Source organism: Halichoerus grypus, chromosome 5 (assembly GCF_964656455.1).
Source record: "Halichoerus grypus chromosome 5, mHalGry1.hap1.1, whole genome shotgun sequence".
In the NCBI taxonomy this organism is placed as follows: Eukaryota; Metazoa; Chordata; class Mammalia; order Carnivora; family Phocidae; genus Halichoerus; species Halichoerus grypus.
The window spans coordinates 42,503,958-42,525,359 of record NC_135716.1 but is presented as its reverse complement, the minus strand read 5'-3'; positions in this window follow the sequence as shown (position 1 = coordinate 42,525,359).

Below are 21,402 nucleotides of genomic sequence, written 5' to 3'. Positions count from 1 at the left end.
ACTCTCTCTGTTACAGTTCCTATAAGATGGTATCTCACCAGAGAAAGACAGACAAGTTCAGGATATGGATTTGATAAATGTTCTTGCTGTTCAATCAAAAGACCACAGCACCTTCTAAGAAATTGCCATGAGCCTCCCAATATCCTCAGTGCTCTAGGTCCTCCACAAATCATTGACCCAGCGTGTTTCAAAACGAATAAGAATATTTGATCTTCATATATAATATCCACCTTCATCATGAGGTCACTTCAAGATTTAAGAGATAACCAAAAGAAATGTTAAGTATCTTTTGCTTTAATTTTAATATAATTCAATTGTAATAAGCTATATTAATAGTAATACCGATAAATATTAATACCTATCAATAGCATCATTAACACTTTTTCATACTGTACTAGATACACTGAATATTTTAGTTATATATATGTGTGTGTGTGTATATATATATGTATATATATATATTCACATAATTGGGGCAAAATATTCTATTTAATGCTATAAAGTAGCTTATATATAAGCTAACCAATAATACATTATATCATATTTTAGAACTGCATCTTGTAATGTAAGGTTATCAACTCTTCACTATTGATTTTCAATGATCTGGTGTATTTTTTGATGGGTATGTTACTATCAGTGATGAGGACTATCCATGGGCCTATTCTACACAAGCCCACTTTAGTTTATGCTACTTTATACCAGCTATTTGAATGTCTATTATCTAGAATGGTACAATGAAGACACCTTGAGATAGGCCCAAAACTGACTCTGCCAATTACTGTATCACTGACTAGCAAAGTAATTGCATCTCCAGGTCTTGGTTTCTTCTTCCATCACTAAAGGAGGCAAAATTACCTCAGGGGGCTATTGTGAAAAATACTGGGAACTAAAGCTACTCCCCCAGTTCTGTGGAACAGGGATATCCTTGGTAAATCTTCATCTCTTCTTCTTGTTCCTAGGATCACAAATCCCATCAAGGGGTATGCAGTAAGCAGTGCCAATGCAATTAGAATTAAATTCCCACAGGGGCGCCTGGGTGGCTCAGTCGTTAAGCGTCTGCCTTCGGCTCAGGTCATGATCCCAGGGTCCTGGGATCGAGCCCCGCATCGGGCTCCCTGCTCAGCGGGAAGCCTGCTTCTCCCTCTCCCACTCCCCCTGCTTGTGTTCCCTCTTTCGCTGTGTCTCTCTCTGTCAAATAAATAAAATCTTAAAAAAAAAAAAGAATTAAATTCACACAATAACTTTGGTAAGAATAATAAAAAGTACCAGCTGCGTTAACTCTATATGATTTGCTTAGTAATAGCATTTAATCCTCATAAAAATACTACCGTCTTCATCCTACTATTGAAAAAGTTTTGCAGCGCCTGGGTTGCTTATTTGGTTAAGTGTCTGCCTTTGGCTCAGGTCATGATTCCAGGGTCCTGGGATCGAGCCCTATGTTGGGCTCCCTGCTCAGTGGGGAGTCTGCTTCTCCCTCTCCTTCTGTCCCTCCCCGCATTTGTGCTTTCTCTCTGGCTCACTCTCTCTCAAATAAATAAAATCTTTAAAAAAGAAAGAAAGAAAGAAAGAAAAAGTACTGAGCCTCAGGAAGCCTAAGATCACAGAGTTAACAGCATAGTTTGGAACTGAACCCAAGTCTTCTGACTTGAAGTATACTAATCCTGCAATCTAGTCTCGTAAATGGGGATTATAAACGTTTTAAAATTTTTTATCTGGAGAAATGGTTGTCTCATGAATGATCACCTTACTAGGCAGAAATGATATGATATTCATCATAAAATATTAATACATTATAATAATACAGAAAGTAAGAAATATCTGGGAGATTGTAGGGAACTCTAGGGCTGACCCCTGATTTCTTAGTTGGGCTGATTGTACTTTCCAGCACCTATGTTGCTACGTGCCTTTCCTTTAGGGACAAGCCAGGTTCACCTACCAGTAAATTTAGGACATTTTCATTCAGCTAATTAACCTTCTAGGCAGACATAGGGCATTGGGAGAATCCAGTTAATTTGCCAACTATTAACTTCCCTCTTCTTTTGTGCAAAAAGTAGAATAGAACCTGTTTTATAGCATAAATAATCAAAGGGCTAATTCCATTGGAAATTTTAGATCCAAGATGTTGATGTTGAGTGGGTAAGCTCTATGTTCTAAAGATGCAGAGAAAAACACATTTTTATGCAACCTTAAAATCACTGAGTCTTTTTTGTTTGTTCATTTTGTTTTGTTTTACCTGATACACTGGTTTCATCTTTGCTGGTCCGTGACTCGACATTTCCCAATGTGACAATAGTTCATGTATCAAATGGAGCAGTGTGATATTACTGGGAAAAGGTGAGACAAAAAAAGGAGCTTCTCTCCTTTTTCTGATACCAAGATTGTCTGAGAAGTAACAGACCCAATGAAGAGGAGAGGAATACAGTACAATTTGTAAATGTTAGGACTTGCTAAGTTTCTTGCAACTTCTTAGTTGAGGATGAATGGACATTAATTTCAAAGACATCTCTGTCTTCTAGCTACTACCATAGGAAAAATACTTAAACATTACTTACATATTGGGCCTTCAAAGGCAAAGCATACACATAAATTGTGAGATACCTGTCCTTGCTTAATTTAAGAAGGTCAATATCTTGTTATGTTTTGAGGCATCATTATTCATCAGTGCTTGCTTATGTGAAGAAGATATAGTCTTTGCCGAAGTCATTACCTCTTTGGTACCTGGACAGCTTTTTCCAAGGATGCCTCCATCTTCTCCTTCACATGTCAAACTACACCAACTGCTACACCTACTGGCAGTGGTGAAATTGCAGGGGTGCCTCCTGTCTTTCTTGTCAACCGTACATCAGTGCTTTGAGGAAATAAACTGGGCTAAAAAAGGTTTGGCAATGCTCTCACTGATTTGAACAGAAAAGTAATCTACATATCACTGTCATCCGGTACCTCTGAAGATGTCAGGAGGCAGGCCATTTCTCTCTGCTGAAGTGCTTTTTCTTTTATTACCAGCCCTATAACATGATTATTGAAATGATTCAACAATAGTCATGCCACAGCTATAGATACTTGTTGAAAGTAAATAATAAAAGCATTTTATCTGAATGGCTGTCATTTTCCTGTTGAGGGATACATCTGGTACATAAAGTACATTTGTATGCATGTTTGCCTTATGTGAACTGCTCTAATTTGGTTATCCTGATAGGTGCCATTGTAGCTTCATTCTAACAATATTAGCAGAGAGGAAGAGGTCAGTGGTTTTCAAACTATCATTTGCAGTCACTCCAGCCAACGGGATTGCAACAAGATTGAAACCTAGTAAGAAAGGATTTTAAGGAGACTCCTGGAAAGGATTCAAGCACCATACCATAATTTGACATTTAAGTTCACCTTAAGCAAAACTCCATTGGAAAAAAGGAAACCAGTTCACTGCACTGAGATGAAAAAGTAGTAAGGAAGAGTAAGCTACGCTTAAAGTTAGAGGGCTAAATGCTTTTATATGTAACTGACCTTCCAAATTTGAGAGCTGGGTCACTTTTAAATAATTAAAGTAATATTTGTGGCTTCCTTTTTAGTTTTCTTAAATACCATCTTTTTCATTACTTAAAATTTTAAGCAACGGGGACTCAAGGTTTGTTAATTTATTTCATATTTTTCTATTTTGTTTCCAACAAGAAACCAAGAATTTTGCAGAGATTTAATTAAATAAAATTTTCATGTTCCTTATAGTTCAAGTAAATAAAGTTATCAGAAACAACTGCTTAGATCAACTTACTCAATGCAGAGAAAAAATGTCATGTGTATCTGGAATCAATTCTAAAAACGTTTATTGAGTACATCCTGTGTGTCAGGCATTTTGCAAGGTACTGAGCAAAGAGCAAAGGTTTTTATGGACCTTATTGCCCATCTGGAAATAAGAAGATATCAAACAAACAAAAACAATGAAATGTGCTAAGTGTTAAAAATGAGAATGTGATGTTCTCTGAGATTGGGTGGTTAAAAGTCAAACAACCAGGAAGGCCTCATGGAAGAAGTAAAGCTCAAACTTTCAACTAAATGATAAGTGGAAGTTACCCTAGGAAGAGACAGGGAAGAGAGCATTAGGACAAAGAAACAACATCTGCCCAAGTCCATTCTCCAGACAGAGTAGAAAATTCAAGGAAGGAAAAATAAGTTTCATATAATAAGACTATAGAGCACAAGGTGAGATGTCACAGATAAAGCTTAGACCTTAAAAACTAGGTTAAAAATTGGAAAAACCACTGAATGGTTTTAATAGAGGAGTAACATGATAAGATGTGAGCGCTGGAAAATCTTTCTGACTACAGTTTCAAGAATATTTTAGAAAAGAGCATGACTGGGAGAACGGGAGTCAATTAGAAGTCTATTCCAACAGTCTAGCTGAGCACTAATGGTGGCCCAGGCTAGGGAGTTGGTAATGGGCATGGTTTAGGATATGGGATGTATGAGAGTTGGTGAATAAATATAACAAGTGATGAAGAAGGAGGAATAAAAATCATGGGTTTTTGGGGGGCAACTTCATGGATGGCAGTGCTCTTTCCTGAGATAGGAAATATTGGTGACAATCAAGATTGATTGAAATTCTGAAATGTTAGGTGTATGACAGAAAATAGAAAATATTACATAGCTATTTAGTTCTATGTAAGTATATATTGTACATAAAATATATGAAGACATAGGATGTTTTGCTTCATTTTTCAGAAAACCAGACTGCATTAATTTGTTAATCACACCATTTTAAGGAAATAGAGATCTGGAACTATCAGTATGCTTTCCCAAAAAGGAAAACATAAAGCACTGAACAATTAAGTGGCCTTCTCAGAACAACTTAAAGAATCAGAGGGTTAGATACAGCACAAGTTGACAACTTTTTTTTTCATATACGGAATGCAAACTTTCAAGCTGAGAACGTCAGGTGGACCTAACTTGTGTCTCCAAAATACACCTTCTGTTGGTGGCACTGCATGGCCTCCAGGCTCTGTGAAGACAATTAAAAGTATATACATATTGTCTCTGACTTAAACTTTCTTACAATCATTACTTCACTCATTCATTAATTAGTGCATTAAATACATATTTTGAACTCTCACTCTTAACCAAATGTTGGGTTTGACCCCTGCCTGTGTTTATAAAATACAAAAGATACACTCCTTGCTTTCAAAGAGCTCATTATCTTGAAAATACTTAGAATCTTTATCTGTACTCAGTGCAATGTCAGTGGTTAAGATAGAGAAACACAGAGGAAGGACTCCCGGGGAAGGTGATGCTTGAATAGTGGAACTGAACCCTAACGATAAATAAGAATTGACCAGGAAGGAGAAGACTGGGGAAGGAGTGTCAAGAGATAGCTGCACATGGAAAAGGACAGAGATATGAAATCCCTGTATGTATTTGAAGAAGTGCAAGCAGTCGGAGAGGCAAGAAGGCAGTTAGAGATTCTGAAGGGTAACTTTGTTGCTGTTGTCAGGGAAAAGAGATTGATTTTTGTCCTGACTGTCCTGGGAAGCCATTGCAGTTACCTGACAGGTCTGTATTTTCTCAGTTGGAGCATCTCTAACGTGGTAGTGAACCTTGAGCCAGTCTACAAGTAGGAAGACTAATTCAAAGGCTATTTCATGTGTTGGTTGGGGACAAGTTTGAGAAAAATGATTTAAACAGCCTGTTTGGTGACTGAATAAATATGGAGGTGGAGCAGGAAGAAATCACAGTCTGAGGCACCTAATATGCATGCAATGAATATCCCCTCCTAGACTCAGCAGTGCTTCCCAAGTGCCGGTGGTCCTAAGTATTGCTGTTAAACTGACTTTTTAGCTTCTCAAATCTAATACAGCACCAAGTTTATTGACTTTTCACTTCAAGATATTTCTTAGATAGGCCCCTCTTTGTTTTTCCAACTGCCACCCTCTCATGGCAAATTTACTAGGATTTTCTTGACCTTCCTGTATATCCCTTGATTTGATCTGTTAATTTCTTTAACTGTCTTCCTTTTGGTGGAAAAGATACTTTGTTCTAAGTATGTAACTAATTTACCCTAGAGAAATTTGAAGAAGGGAAAAAATAATATTTTCTTGGTGACTGTTTTTCTAAAATCTCTTTAGTTAGGAAAAGGAAAAATATGCCCCTTGACTTTGTTATTTAAGTGCATTGAAATGATTTCAAAGGCTATTTAATACTCGTAGATCTACCATAGGATTAGGCACATTGCCAAGAAATCATACAATTTTGATGTTCCTTAATTTTCAAATGCAAGCTCCTGATGCTGTTTCCAACCTGTCCATGGAAAACCATTATAAAAACACTGTAAGACAAATTTTGAGTGCCAAAATCTATCATACACAAGCATAATCAGAGATTGTATTTAAGATTTTCCTTGTTAAAAGGAAAAGTATAATACTTGACTAAGAAATGAAATAAATTTTTTCTTGTACTTTTAATTATAATAAATGTTATTCTTGGAAGCCATATTCCAAACTTGATTATTAGCACTGAGATTAATAGAAACTACAGGCCCATTGCCATCATTCCAAGGGTAAATTAATTGTCAAGAAAGTGACTTTAAATATTTTTTTTCAACATTTCATTCTAAGTAACACACAGTCACAGGCCAGAAAAAAATTTTGTGGTACAAGTGAATGACTTGTGTTAAATTATGGACTTATTTCTTTAGTTTCCAATCCCACCTTAAAAGTGGATTTTCTAAACTTGGGTTTATGAGTCTATGAAATGCATCCAGTCTTATAAATACTTCACACGAGGTAAACTTGAATACAGTGTAATATACAAATAGGTTGGAAGATTAGAGAGATTAAAATGCTATTATTGTAGGTATACACACACACAGCATCAAAAATTATGACTAAAAAATGAGATATTTCACAATCCATATGCAAAACAATGCAGCCTAGAAATACTGTCATATTTTGTTTTCCATACAAAGCTTGTAAAAACACATAGAAATAGAAGTATTTTCCTATCTTGTGCTCCACTATACATAAGCATCCTTCGGCTGTCCGCTTTCGATGAAGAGAGAAGCTGAGTTGACAATACTTAATGGAAAACGTGAAGGGTAAATCTTAATGGAAAGAGAATTTCATCTGACCAGGAGTCTTTTATCCATTTCATCCCAGTGGTGCTGTTGTTACTTTGACATTGACATTCACATGAGTTATAAACTGAAAAAGAATTTCCGTAAAAACAGCTAGCCAGCTTTGTTAAGTAAAACAAATCCTTTTACCTTCATTGTCTAATACAGAAGTAAAGAACAGCGAAGGAGAAGAAGGAACCTGCTTTCCAATCTGTAACCTCTTAGATGTTTATATTTCATGTACTTAGGAGGTTGTTCTTATCATTTTATAAATAAACTCAGTGGTGCTATATATAGCATTTAATTTGCTTTACACTTGAAAATTTTTGTTTGTTGGTTTAACATTCCATAAACCACATATAGAAACAAGTGACTTGACTCAGGCATTCTGGTTTGTTTCTTTCCTACTAGACAAAATTGTTCTAATGCTCTCTGGGAAATCCTAAATCTGAGTTTGAAGACCAAGAAGCAGTTAAACAACAAACACTTATTGAACACCTAGGCTTGGATAGAGTATTTTACTAGGTACTCAGAGAGTGCCTGTAAAAGCAAAGGAAAAGGTAACCCTTGCTCTTAAGGAAGCTTGCAAGACTTTTCACGAAGAGAAATATATCACGGGAATGTACCAATCACTTTGTTCATCAAGAAATTAAGTCTAAATTCATAGGTAGTGAAATTAGAGGACCTTTATTATTTGTGTTCTTTCATTTATCTACTTTATATCAAGATAACTGTCAAACAATCTGCATTCATTTGTCAAAGTACATGGACATTAATGTTTATCATATATCCATTTCTTTATACAGTGAAACACAGCATTAGTAAGCTAAAAAAGAGCACTAGCATGAGCAATGGCTTGTTCATCCCATTTGGAGATAAAATTTATGGAAGAGAATGACATTTGCTGAATGTTAGTTTACTATGGGGTAGCTATTGTCCTAGTTCACAAAATCCACAGTCTTATTATATCCTCATCATTCCATGGGATAGGTGTTATCCCTGTCTTTTTAATGAAAAAGTTAAGGTTCAGAGAGATGAATTAAATTGGCATTCTTACATATCATCTGGGTTGACTTGACTCTTTAGTTTTTTTCTGTTATATGTGCCGAAAGTAGGCTCCACTTACATAGGAGGAAGAAAAACATTTGTAATTTATGATGCCACTTAGGAAAATAATTTGTCAGAATAATGTTAGTTTTAGAATTAATAATAAAGGTGGAAAGCACATTAATGCTATAGTGAGATGCATTCTTTATCCCCCTGAGCTGGTAAATTCAGATGAAAAGTAAATGTTAAAAATTTGCTAAAATCTATAAATAAAGTTAGTGAACTTCTATTCATCCTTCAAAGACCAGCTCAAAGGTGACCTCCTCAGGCAGAGTTAATCACTGCTACCACTGGACAGTTATACGTATTTCAGTACAGAGCACACTGCATTATAATTATTTGTGCACCTGTTTCTCTTTTGGTATGTTGAGCCTTACAGAATGTGTCTTTTCCTTTTGTCCCAAGATTTGGGATTTTAATAAAGGTGTGTGTGCTGTACAAATGGATAGATTATTGTATACTAATAATCTGGAGCATTCACATTTTTTATTCATCAGAAACACATTCCCAATAATTTTTTTTAGCTCCCTTTCTCTTTGGTTGGTGGTTTATTTCTTCCTAATACACCTTAGGATTTTTTTTAAATTTTTGAATATACTTCTATTCTTTGTTTACTGTCATGACGTCTCAATAGTTAGCTGACATTCTATTCAACTGTACAATACATTGTTGAAATAATTTCACCAAAATTTATATAATTTTACTTTTATATCATTGTGTCTATGGATAACATTGATAGATTTTCTCCTTTGCAATCCTAAGATAAAATTGATGGTCAAAAAAGAAAAAAAAATACAATGCACTAAAATCTCTGTAGTTCTCCCCCTCCCTTTCTATAAAATAAGGGAGAAAACAAGGTCTGTTATGAATTCTCCATATTATCTGCTTTTTAAAAATTATCCAAGTGGTTCAAATATGGGGAAATTGCTTTAAAGAGTAAACATATAGGAGGGAAAAAAAGCAAATGTGTGGAAAAATAAAAGCTTCGGTCTATGGCACTATTCTTCAACAAACCCTGTTTTCTTTATTTCCATATTAAACAAAAGAGCTAGTCATATGTAAGTTAATAAAGTGAACACAAGGGAGATGTACCTCCAAATTAGAGCCAGACGGTGAATAACAGAGCAGGAATGTACTTAAAGCCTGGTACCAGCTCGTGACAAGGTCTGTTCTCTGTCTTAGCCCTTGATTTTTGGAAAAGCTTCAGGAGCTATGAGAAAAACTTTCAACCTGACAAGCACTCCAGGGCTGGGAAAGGCTCCTGTTTTAATTCAGCCCAGATGTGATCTCTAATGAAAGCATGATGGTTCTGCAGCTGCAGTGGATGGTATAAGCATTTTTAAAAGAATAAATTATTTTAAAAGATTTTCTTTTTCCCTTTTACAATTATGCTTGACCTGTGCTGGAGTAAAATCTTAAGATATGCTATAAAACAATTTATCGTGTCATGCCTTGTACAGCCTGAATATTGTATTAAACTTCATGCAAAGGAGAGAGAGGTGAAAAGTCAGGATGTATGTGCTATATAAATCTGTTTATCATCCTGAGATAGATTGCCTCATCCAGTAACTCTCCAAAAGCTAAGTTTCAGGCATATGTAGCATGAAAACATTAAGCCAACCAGAAAACTGATTCTCATGATATAAGATAAATTCTTTACATGGACATTGCTTGCTTATTCATATCTGCATTTTATCACAGTCCCCAGGGGGCATACATGCACAGATAGAAACAGTATTTTTTTTCATTGAAATTTTTAAAAGTAAATATAGAATGAATATCATTTTTAAAAAGGCAATGATAAAAACAATATCTTAGATGGAGAAAATGCACTTAAATAATCTGAGTTGCTCCTTCAATATTTCAGAAACATAATATGCCAGAGCACCTAAATGCCAACCTGCCTTTATCTCTACATAAGAGGAAATCCTCCACTCAATATGATCTCTGTTTTCACCAATAAAATAGAAAAATAGATGAACAATGTTTGGGGGGAAATGTAAAATTATGATTATTTTGAAGCATTCTTTGTTTGCCTTGTTTACTGTTTTGGAAATGCTCTAGTTGAGAGGCATCCAGTGGGGACTCAGGGAAGAGCATTTTACATATTTATAGAAACATTTGCTAACCATATAACATTCCAGCTAAAGAAAAACCTCCATTAAGCCCATAAAATAGTTTCTAAGCTGTTATAGGAAGTTATTTTCTAAGAGTAACAAGAAAAAAGAAAAAAGAGGGAAGAACCAAATGATTGAAAGGTATTAAATGATTCTGTTTGAGAGCAGGAAATGCAGGTTATTATTTGCTGACGGATTATTCAGAATGAATTTCATCATTCTTGCTACAAATGTGTTTTTTGACACTTTAATTATGAAGGAACTATTCTGAAACACAATATGAGCAGAAGATGCTATAAGTTTAAGTAAAATGCTATTACATCCTCATTTTACAAAATTCACAATCACACTGAAATTAAACAGCATTTCTCTTTTGTAGAAAGAAATGCTTATTGCAAAAATGGAATGCATGTGGATCCAGTGACATTTTAATCATTTTATTTTAGACAGTATTTAGAAATAGTGAAAATGGAATGGGGAAAGCTTTGCAATTTAATGCATATATACAGCACTATGTATATGGCACTCTCACAGGCCAGAAAAATGGAACCTTTTCTATTGCAATTTAGTGAAAAAAGATACTCAATTGAAGACGGGCGAGCAGGTAACTGATGTTGGTACCTGAGTACATCTATGCTCAGCTGAGCTTTGTGCACCCAGCTGGTTTTACTTTTCTACCCTCATGCCCCCAATTTACTAATGAACATCTCGGTTTGTAATTTATTTGGGCACATGTACTCTAGAAGAGCCAGCCAATCAGCCCAATGACCATAATTTAAACAAATAATCTACAAATCATTTTTATAAGTTATGCCTATTAAGTTGTGATGTGTTGATAAATTTAACAGAAAATATAATGGCATGTGAGGGGTTCAAAGAAACATGCACTCCGAATAATACAAAATCAAGTGTTAATCAGTGATGTAGATTCTCAGAGAATTCTCAACCCGAGCTAATGTAAGAAATTGAATCTCTAGAGTGTAAAATCCCATTCTTACTTTCAGCCAGTGGGGATAGACTACAATAAAAATTTGACCCACAAAGACTGATTTCTCTTATTTTTAGAAGTTTCCACCTAAATGAGAGGATGACCGTGTCAAATGTTCCCTTCTATGGGGTTCTGTAGGCGCACCTTCAACATCTGACAAGATCTCTGCTGTCATTATTTTAAACTGAAGTCAAAGATTACGTGTATGACTTTAGGATAAATGCACCTGTAGTGTTTGTCTTCAATACATTTCCAGGCAGCTCAGGAAATAGGCAAGTTGCAAGAGTGCTGCCACTGTTATCACAAGCTGTCCTTTTCTGCGTATAAACATGTCTGCTGCAACGCATGGTAGTTCTCAAGACTGGGGCGCACAGCACCACCGAGGTCTGCATGTCAAAAAAAATGCCAGTTGAGCGAGTTAATTTTACTTCTACACAAGCTGGGAAAATGTTTGGCCAGGACTTTAATTTGCTCAAGAGCTAAAGGCCATTTTTTTTGCTTCCATTCTAGGAAAAGACTCCATCTTATAAAAAGAAGGAAAAGCAAAAACTTGAAAAGACTATTCCATTGAGTGAGTTTGGGAACATGACCTTCTGTAATGTTTATTTTAATTAGGCCTCCTTCTCTAAGTATTACACTCCCCAAACGGTAATGCTTTAAAATTCCATCTCCTTGAGGGAGAGGAATATTGAGGTAATCAACTTCCTGCCACCCTCCCAGAAGCAATTCTATAATGGTAATAATAATAAATTATATAATAATATATTATTAAATATTGTGAAACACATATAGAAGTAATTACCCATTTTACTTAGCTTGCATCTATAGAGACTTTATGTTTAAGCAACGTATATTATCGTGATTTATAACATCAATCAGTAAGTGCTCAACATACGTACTGAGTCAATCTCATTTTACAGGTGATCCATTCATGAATTCTCTGTTTTTACCAGTTTTCAAAAGCTGGCTTTTAATATTTAACACATAGATGATCAAATGTATACCCTCATAAAAATTAGTCACATGATCAAGCAACTACTGAGATAGCAAAACATACATATATACACACACACACATATATATTTTTTAATTCTAAAAAGAAAAAGAAAAGCTTTTTATCTTTGGAGATTATAAAAAAAATCCCTAGGATTCTTCTTTTGTTGTTTGTTTTTTAACAAAAGAAAGTATAATTTCAAGCTGCTTTGCCTCTTTAATCCCTTTTGTATGACTGGAAATTAGTGACGCATATGGTTCTGAAATTCAAATATAATGCAAAAGACTTTCTACATTTCAATCATTTGAATTCATATTTAATGTATTGAAAAATTAACATAAATGGAATATTTCCAAAAATGTACATATCATACGTGAAAATAGCATGAAAAATTCAATCTTCTTGGCTTTGTCTTACATTACTAAAGCTGGTTCCAGAGAGTTTTGACTGTGGCAAGACAACAGTATTTTTATCCACTTCAAAGAGGCATGAAGGCCATCCTGCTTATTCCTACATCTTTCCTGTGCCATTTTCATAGAAGATGCCCTCATTTAGCAGCTACACCTCCACTGTGCAATATGCAGAGAAACATAATTAAATTTAATAGAAGCTGCCCCTGTTTTGAAGACGCACTTGATTTAGAGCCACTCACAATTTAAAGCTGCAGGGAGATGTAATTAAATTTTATAGAAGCCACGGCTTTTAAATGAAGACACATGATCTATGTGCATGTGTGAACATACACACACATGCAGTAAAAATGAGACATTTAAAAAGTTATTCTTCTGTAATTATTTATATTATGATTCAAAATACAAGACATTATTGCTTAAATTATATGAAGATTATTTTTATTCATATCATAGGTATGGCTATAAGAATATACCAAGATAACCATTATTGTACTATTACAATAGTACTTTATTGACTAAATTGATAAATAGTAATCAATATACATTTTACTATTAATGTTATCTACTTTTCATCTGGCTCTATATATTTATGGCAAAGACATCAATGGAGAAAATGCTCTAATCATGTATCTGCCTGTGCACCAAAAGACTTACTAAAATGATGTAATATTATTTAAAGTAATCTAAGAATGAAATTTACACATTTGCATGTATACAGGATATATAGGTCATTTGAAGTTAGAAGGTATTACACATGCTCTTACTATATTTGCATATATAGTATTTATTAATGCATCTAAGAATTCTGATATGTAGAAAGAATCAAAATATAAATCTATCATAAAGCATCTCCTACCCTCCAACTTTTGATTGAGCCTTTAGGGTTATCTACACACTGTTAATATTAATTTATGTGCTCAAATTTGACCAGTTTTAAACTTTTACTAAAAGGGTAAAAGATATAAATTAAGACTCCTAAAGTCATTAAGTAAATGTCTTATGTGGAGGAAAAAAAAAAAAAACTCCTTTGTAGATTAAATCTTTGAAGAAGACCCCGGTGAAAACTCTCCAGACTGGCTTTGTTCCTTTAATGTCTGTTTAATGCCTTAGAGAAGACATCTTCTGCTTTGACCCCCTTGAACCTTACAGACTAGCTCAATAAACCACGGAAAGACCAAAAGTTTCAGAAAGAATGGTCTTTAAAACTAAAAACCTTCCTCAGGGCTATAACCTCAGTGTGAGAATAAGCCCAAGGAGGGAGGGAAGATCTCCTATCTTTGCCACCATTAATTATCCACTTAGTAATCTACTTCTGCCATAAATGTTCTACTTTCCTAATAGGACCTTTCTTTCCCATGCCTCGAGCCATGGATCATCAACTCAACTCCAACCCCCACCCACCCCCAAAAAATCCCTCTTTTGTTGTTCAAGATTATTAAGCTAGGTAAACTGTGTAACCAGTTTTTAAAGCAAACAATTCGATCTTTGTTTTTACGCTGAAGCTCCTTCGGGGCCCATATAATGAATTGTGTGAAGTAAGAAGTGTGGGAATTTCTGAATTGGTTTAAATGTGTAGCATACTCTTTTTCGTTTACTGTTATTCTGCAGTTAAGAAAGAATACCAATTCTTTCTATTACAACTGTTTTATTGGCGTCTTTTTGGCCTTCTGTCTTAAATTTCTTTCCTTTACTCCCTATACTTTGTAGAATCATTGAAAGTTATATTCTATAATACTATTTATTACATTTCAAGCCACAGAGAATATTCAGAAAAGAACTGATTAAAAACAAATCATACAAATTAAACTTCAAATATTTTTTTTTCCTCTGTGGAAAGTAGTCAGTGGAGTAATCAAACTGTCCAGCTACATTACTAATGTCCTCATGCAGCATTCACCACTGTGTGTGCTAGGTGTTTCATGAATGAAGATATCATAAAAATGTCAACAGTTGTTATCTATGGGTAATGGGATATTGAGTGACATTGTTGTTTTTCCTGTATTTTCTATTTTGAAATTTTTCCCAATAAGTATCATATTTATTAGCATAAAAATAGTATTTGTTTATATATTTATTATATAAATTATATTATTGAAGTATATTTAAAGATAAATGCATTTGATTAATACTTCAAAACTGAAAGAAATAGAATTATTTATATAAACTAGTTTCCTAAGAAGCCCTCCCTCTGTTTTTTTTGGGGGGAGAGTGGGAAATAAAAGCTGTCACCTGTCATAGTGTCTGATTCATTATGTGTGGTGACTATTTGGATGGTTTATTTCCTGCTATCACTTTTTTCCATGTATCGATTAAAAAAAAATCACTATCAGCCTAAATACTGGATAGTCTTCTACAATAAGTTTTTTTAAAAACATAAGTTCCTTTTCTATTTAAATGTAAATTTATAGACTAAATTTGATTTAAAACTCTTACCTAGCCTTTCTTAATTCTTTAATTGGTTATTGAGTATTAAAATCTTACAGCTCAGGGGCGCCTGGGTGGCTCAGTCGTTAAGCGTCTGCCTTCCGCTCAGGTCATGATCCCAGGGCCCTGGGATCGAGCCCCGCATCGGGCTCCCTGCTCCGTGGGAAGACTGCTTCTCCCTCTCCCACTCCCCCTGCTTGTGTTCCCTCTCTCGCTGTCTCTCTCTCTGTCAAAAAATAAATAAAAAAATAAAAATATTAAAATCTTACAGCTCATATTTGGGACTTTCACAACTGAGTCAAGATTTATTAACTTTCATGTGCTAAAATGTCTAATTAAAATTCTATTTAAAAGGAAAAAAAAAAGCAGAAAACTGATCTTGATAACAGAATCAGAATTCATGACTGGTTTAATTCCAGTCTTCTTATCTTTGAACCTTACCCAGAATTGATTTGGTTTTATTTGTGCTGTTATTTTTGTTTGTTTCCCCTTGATGAGCTGTGTAGTACAGTGGTTAAGACAAAGGTTTTGTATTTGCACTGCCCTGGCTTTAAGTCCCAGTTTCTTCTCCCATTCAGTAAATTTTGATTGAGTGTCTAATTTGTGCTAAGCATTGTCTGACCTTGGAACTCAACTCAGTTGCATTTCCTCATCTGTAAAAGACAGATAAAATATAACTCATGAGGTTATTGTGAAGATTAAGTCAGATGATCTAAAAAAGGGTTTAGCACAGCATGTGCCACACAATAAACGTAGAAACTATTATTGAATAGCATCTGTTTATGTGGATATATTTATAAACTGCTGCACATAGATTTATGTATATATTTTGTTATTGTTAAGCATACAACAGGACTGTTGATGAGATTTTTACAGGCAGCATGTGAAAGTCAATTGAACTAAATCCCTCTTCTTCAAAGACAAATTCAAGCTCTTTTCTACATTCTAGGAATAGCCTCTGTGATTATCAAGAGTCCCGACATAAGAATATTTATAAATTTACTGAGGCTAGGGAACATATTTTATTCTTCTATTTTCTTCACCGACATAGTGCCTGTCACCAAATTGGTGCTAAATAAGTTTTATTGAATTCAAAGCTAAAGTAGCAGAAAACATTGACATTAATTTGAGTCTCTCTTGTTCTGATGACAGAATGATATATCAAAGACACTAATTTTCCTGAAAAGAAAAAATCCATAGAGTTACACATATGCTGAATATTATAAGTAAAAAAGATTTTAAATAAGACTTCAAATAATGAGGTTAACAGGTGTAAAGGTGATTACTGTGAAAAGGTAAACACCAAATATAACTTGCTGAAAAATAACTTTTAAGAATGAAGACTTCCATAAGCATCCAGGAAGAAAAAAATAGCTCACATATAAGAGGAGAAAAATCATGCAGATTCCAACTTCTCCACAATATTTAATGTCAGAGGATAATAAAACAACTTCTTTAGAGTACCTAAGTGCAAAAGGACATAACAGAAAAATTTTATACCCAGCCAAATTGTCATAGGAGACAATCTCAAATAATTATTCACAAAATGTGCCACTAAAAAAATTTTCCTGAAAAAAAAAATCTCTCACATATGTTATTCACCTAACCAAGAGGCACTGAAATACAGAATTCAAAAATGAGCATGATTTAGCTTTAAAAGAAAAATTAGAAGCTTTTAAATATTATATCTAAATAATTTATGATAAATGTGGCTATAAAACATAAGGCAAAGTCTTTAACAAAACTCTTGCTAGAAAGTATAAAATTTGTGATAAAATTCATCAATGATAAGATCAAATTCCAAATTACATAAACAAAAGTTGTACATAAGAATTTATGTTGAGGGCACCATAAGTGTCATATTTTTTTTCTTTTTCCTGTTGTTTTTCTTTATTAAATTCTCTACAAGTGAAATATCTTACCTATTTAAACAAAATACATATAATGTAATAATAAATGAACAAATTTATCACCTTATCCCATATATTTTTATATGAAATGTTAGTATCTATTATTAGAAGGATTAGTATAATGTGTTATTTGAATGAATATAATGCAAACCACAGCAAAGGATATATTCTTGATTCATCCTTGAAAATAGTATTGCTTCCTAGCTATATCCTAGATTCATCTGAGAAAACAGATATTTTCAAGTTATAATGTTCTTTTCCTCTTCTGTATTTTCTCATTGGCTCTCCATTTTTTAGTGGCATATTTCCTAGGCTTTAGTCCTATTCAGACGCTAGGTTGACCAGCTTCTGCCATTCAACAATCTCCCACTTCCACTGAAGGACATCATTCTTCCCGCATTTATCATATGATGAATTGGCAGCTCAGTTCTGTCTGACTGCTTATAATTACCCAGTCTTGGAATTTTTCAATCTCATCTCTGGCTATCAATGGGTGGGACCCAGCCCTCTTCGACTCTGTCTACCTTTTCTGTCAATTATGATCCTTCCCTAAGTTTGGCAAAGTTTTAGGGCATTACACATGGTAGTCCCTTGCTATGGTCAAATTCATAGCCCTAATCATTATTCCTGTTGACCTTGGTTGTTGCTCATAAGCTCTGCACATTAAGTCCCTTATGGTAACTGTTTAGTATAACATTTCTTTATCTTTTACAAATCCCTACTTTCTCCATAATCACAGTAAGCAGTAATAATATTGGCTGTTTTCTTAAACAACACTTAAAATCATTATTTATTATCATTATTTTTCCTTGGTGAAGAATAGAGAAAATTTAAAAGAAATTTTTATAAGGATTTATCTTTATGAATGTTGATTTTTGAATGAAAAAATGGAGGCAGGAGGACAAATATAAAAAAAAAATGAAGTCAATGAAAAAGCAAAGAATGTTATAAAATTCCAGTTTAGCACAGTGTCTGCTTAATAGCTTCTGATATATTCTCCCTATAATGTCCTTTAAAATATTATGAAGATACAAGTTTTTTTGACAATTAGCACGATTACCCCAAATTAAGACATGTGGACAACCTTTGGCTAGAATCAAGAAAATATTTCATCAAAAATAAATACGGGGCAGGAGGAATATGGAAAAATCTCGTAATAGGCACCTCATGTTTTATCTCATAAAAAAACAGGTGGAAAACAATGGAAGGCCCTCCTTGGAAGGAGAATAAGATTCTCCTATTTTGAGAATGTAGGAAGGAACTGTCATGCCTTCTAACTGTCTGTTTCTTTGGTTCAAAGTTCAGAGCATTAACAGCCCCAGATCTGGTCACTGGTCCCTTTTCTTCACTATTGCTATATTTTGTAAGTTATGAATTGCATTATTCCCTTTTTACTTGATTTTCAATATCCCTTCAGACATGGCGTCTTCCAGAATAAAACAGGACAATAATAGGAGTAGAGTGGTAGGAGCATCTTACCATCATGGATAACCTGAAGATGGGGCAGAGAGCACATTTCCATCATAATGATCAAAAGTTCTGAGATGGAAATAAGCATGGCATTTTTTAGAAAGGTTAATCTGGCTGCAGCATTGGAAACAACAGAGGAATGGAGGGAGCTGAAGTCAAAGATATGGGCTGTGTAAGAAGTTTTACTCCAATTACCAAACACTGCAATAAGAGGGTGTAACCATGGGAATGATACAAACTGGTTTATGCTTTTGGGAGGTCAATCTTCCTGTAGGATGGAAGATGGTAAAAAAAAAAAAAAAGGCACCAAAAGTAAAGGCAAGGAGACCAGATAGAAGGCATAATCACAACAAAGACCTTGAGACCATGATGATTTGTGTATGTGTGATATGACATCCCTAGCAGGGGAGGGAGCTAATGCTGTCAGAACCAAGAGTGGAACTGCAGGAACAGGCAGTAGAGCTTAGAGTGTGGTTAGGGTTGGTTGCAGGGTCAGGGAGCACAGCCAGGGTCTTGACATGGCAACTCACTAGCCCACAATCCGAGCTGGGTAAGGGAGGTATGAGAAAGAGCTGAGGTGAAGATCAATAACAAAAACAATTTTGTCTGGTAAGGCCTCTTAGATGAACTGCTTTCATTTATTTGTTTAGTTGGCTTTTGCTGTATAACAGATTACTCCAAAACTCAATAGATCAAAATGCCAATCATTTATTCTCATTCATGTGCCTGATGGTTGGCTGGGGCTAACTGATGTAGGCTGGTCTCAGGTGGGCTTAACTTTACACTACACATTAAAATCTCCCACAGCCGTGAGTTAGTTGAGACATACAGCCATGACAGAAAAACAGAGGGACAAGCAGAGACATCCAATGTCTGTTTATGTCCAAGACAAACCTGGAACAAGCCATTTCTGTCCACATTCCATTATCCAAAGCAAATCACATTGTCAAACCTAATGTCTTAGTCCATTTGGGCTGCTATAAAAGAAATACCATAAATTGGGTGCTCATAAACAACAAACATTTATTTCTCACAGTTCTAGAGACTAGGAAGTCCAAGATTCGGTGTCTAATGAGAGCCTGCTTCCTCACTGATGGTTGTCGTCCCACTAAAACCTCATATGGCACAAGGGGTAAGGGATCTTTCTTGGGCTTTTTTTATAAGGGCACCATTCCCATTCATGAGGACTTTAAGCTCATTACCTATCCACCTTCCAAAGGCCCCACCTCCTAACACCATTACCTTGGGGGTTAGGATTTCAACATATGAATTTGGGGAGGGAGGGGATGCAAGCATTCAGACCATAGCACCCAATATCAGTAGGATGGTGGATACACTCGCTTGTAGAGAAAGAACTGCAAAGTCATATGGCAAAGGCTGAGGCCAGGGGTCCCTTCATGGGGTGTGCTACTTGTACGTCACACAAGCCTCCATGCTTAGAAGGATCCCATGATTAGTTTAATGCTCTGCTGTTGTTATCTTGAAATTCTTAATTTTGACCAAGCAGCTACACATTTTGAATTTGCATTAAGTCTTGCAAATAATGTAGCTGGTCCTGGGGGTGGATGCAGAAATAAGTCGAGAATCTGGACCAATAATAAAATCTACCCCAGAAAGACACACACATTTTACAGCATGTCTTTTAAGGCACCAGCTTGCTTCTGGTTATAGCTAAAAAGCAGCAAAAAATAGAAGAATAAAGAGAATGTGATACTAATGGAAGGAATGGCAGACTACTAGAGGAAGTGAAAGACAAATGAAACAAACAAAACTGTAAGAAAACAAAAGTGAAAGTCTCTTGGAAAGAAATGTAAAAAGCCAGAGGTGTGGATTGACAGATGAGAGAGGGAAAACAAGAAAATAAGAAAATTCTAGGCAAACTAAGTTGACTGTAGTTAACTATGACATTCACTATCCAATTAACTGTGAAGAAAAAAAAATACATTTTTTTTGCAGGGTGGGAAGGTTAAATTTAAAATATCACTCTCCTGAATTGTATTTGTCTAAAAAATATAAGATAGTTCTTTTTTAGATAAATGATTAAGTCTGTCAATAACTCTTTAAAGGCAATTATGATAAGATAGTTATGAAACAAAGTTAGCTTTTAATTGGGATAAAAATTACTTCTTATTGATAATTTTGGCTGGCAAGATTTCAAATACTATATTAGGTGGTGATCGTATGTTTTGTGACAGGCTTATGGCCTGCATCATAAACCATTCTGAAATGTATTACAATATTAAAATTATCAGCTACTTAAAACATCATATTTCAATTGCCTTTAAATTTCACATCTGCCTACAAGCTAGCACATCAAGTCTAAATACTACTAAATCGCATACTCAATCCCTTATTCACTCTCAGAGTCAATATGTTCATTCTAAGGAAGTTTGTTTGTGCTTACTATGTGTCCAGATACTTTGCTTCATTATTTCAATGAGGGTTGTTACCTTAAGCAAAGTATCTTTGAAAAACCCTCAATAAACAGCTGATGGATAGGAGTAGCTACTGTTACTATGACTTCTTTTTAGGATAGCACATAAATTCCACTAGATGAAGGATATCAAGAAAAGTTCCTCAAGTCTTAATTCAGAAGGAGGTGTAAGAAAGTTGAGGTCTACTGGTTAGGAATCGGTACAGACGAGGTGTCTTTTTCCACAATATTCTGAGGTAACTGGGACTATCACTACAAATATTTCCAGGAGAAAATAGGTGAAAAAATAAGTTTGTTGAAGAGGGAAATGTAGTTATTAGAAGACATTGGGGGACATATATAAAGGAAAAGACTGGGGGACAAATACAAAGGGACACACTTTCGTAAAAATTATGTTGATGGCCATTGAGGAGTATAAAATAGGAGGATTCAGCAAATGGAGGAGACTG